This window comes from Elephantulus edwardii, unplaced genomic scaffold (genome assembly GCF_000299155.1).
Source record: "Elephantulus edwardii isolate Elephantulus edwardi_28Jun2011 unplaced genomic scaffold, EleEdw1.0 scaffold00097, whole genome shotgun sequence".
In the NCBI taxonomy this organism is placed as follows: domain Eukaryota; kingdom Metazoa; phylum Chordata; class Mammalia; order Macroscelidea; family Macroscelididae; genus Elephantulus; species Elephantulus edwardii.
The window spans coordinates 7071992-7074367 of NW_006399847.1; positions in this window are offsets into that span (position 1 = coordinate 7071992).

Below are 2376 nucleotides of genomic sequence, written 5' to 3' on the forward strand. Positions count from 1 at the left end.
CAGAGAGTTGGACAATGACCAAGGAGGATAGAAGGAGAACTGATGCCTTTGAGCTGTGGTGCTGGAGAAGAGTATTGAGAATACCATGGACTGCTAGGGAAACAAACAGATTTGTCCCGGAGAGGGTTAAGCTGGGTGGCTCCTTGGAGGCAAGGATTTTGACGCTCCGTCTAACATACTTTGGACATGTTTTGAGGAAAGACCGGTCCTTAGAGAGGGACATCATGCTTGGGAGGGTGGAGGGACAGCGCAGGAGAGGAAGGCCCCCTATGAGGTGGATTGATTCAGTGACTAGGATAATTGGGATGGGAGTGTCAGAGACAGTGCAATTGGCACAGGACAGAGCGGAGTTTAGGACTGTTGTACATAGGGTCCCTATGAGTCGCAGGTGACTCGACAGCACATAACAACAACAATTAACATCACAATTCAAAAGCATTAATTAATCTTTGGTTTTCCTTCTTCATCATCTAATGTACACATAAATATTAGACAACAGAAATTCATATGAGTTGGACTAGGCACATCTTTGTTCTTTATGTTTAACACCTTAAAAAGTCTTTTATGAAAGATTTGCCCAATTATTTCTTGGTTGTGGTTCCCATGGGCTTTGCCCATGAGTGTCAGTAAAATGAAATTTTTTACTTCAATCTTTTCTGCTAATCAGGAAGCTGTCTATTGTCAAGGATTTTTGTTTTCTTTATTTTGTACTGTAATGCATTTTGAAGGTTATATATAGTATTTGAATTCTATCAGTAAGTGCTTAAAGTCTTCTTTATTCTCAGGCTGCAAAGTTGTATGATTTGCATTTCACTGATTATTAATTTATCTTTCTCCAATTCAGATGCCATATCCTTTTTCATCTAGTTTATCTTCTAAGTGTATTTGACTAGCACACAGATGAAAAAAGTATAACGAATTTAACCTTATGTAATCTTCTCTAATTTTAAGTCTTATTCTGTTTGAACAACTTCTTCTTGGTTTATGCACAAATTCTGCATGAGCACGTGGATTTGGGAATTTTCACTTTTCTTAATATTTTCCATAGTTTGTTAGGATCTACATAGTTGAATACCTTTGCATAATCAATAAAACACAGATAACCATTTTTGTAGTATTCTTTTTTTGGCCAAGATCCATCTGACATCTTTGTTCTTCTGAATCATTTGCAATAAATAAAAATTTGTGTTTTTTAAAAATTTTTTTTAAAAATTTTTAAAATTTTCATTTTATTTTATTATATTTTGTGTGTGTACCATCAAATCGGGTCTGACTGGTACAGTAAAAATTTGTTTTTATACTAATGTCAAAATAATTTTTCCTTGATAATTTGATTTAAAATTATAAATGCAACTAGGGATAGATAGCCTCTTACTGATTGGAAATTCCTATTTACTGGAGGAATACACATGGAGAAATACAATTTAGTGATCTTAAAACAATGGCTCTAAAGCACAATGAGTCTGTGGCATACTTTCTAAATCACAAAACAATATAAATGCTCAGCTTATTTTCAATATCAAATGAACTGTAATTTTGAGAAGATAGAAGTTGACATGTAAATAACTTTTAATTAACCAGTGTATTGGATTACAATAAATATGGATCAATGTGCCTACTTGCTGCCAGATTCTGCTCACAATAAACAGCAGGGTTTACCATAGTTGATAAGGCTCCTGTGAAATAATGAATATCAGAGTTTAAATGTTTAAACAAACAGTAAAAGAAGTCAATTATCCTTATTGATCTTTTTGGCTGGAAGAACAGTTAAATTAAAAAATTCCTGTGTATTTGTTTGAGGTAAAAGAATCTCCATTTAAGTTTTGCAAGTAGCTGACTCTTGCTTTGCCAGTAGTGAAGACTTTTCTGTTTCAGGACTCAGAGAATAAGTAGGCTAATGGACATAAAGAATTCTGACATTGATAGTTTTCAGGAAAAGAATAAGCCAACAAACTGGAACATGTACTGCAATAGTCTAAAATTATGCTGTGCAAATTGAATGCCACAAATCCCCAAACTACCATGTGGGCTAGATGACAAAGCAGAATCAATTTCAAATTCAGCTCTTCCAATGGAAAATCCTGACATTTTGTGCTTCCCACAACAAATGTATCATTTGGAAGAACAAGTCCAGTGTACACATATGTAATTCCCATCCTGTTTGCAGTTATTGTCTCATTTTTAAATGCTTTAAGGAAGGTTAGCATGTATGTCCAGATAGCATTTGCTCTTCAAAAATGCATTGACATAAAATCCACCAAGTGCTGTGTCAGAGAAAGATGTGGTGATCTACTTTGTAGAAATTATAGCTGGAAATATAATGGGACAGTCCTACTTTGTCCTATTTTGTCACATTTGGTCCTAGGAGCTCTGGTG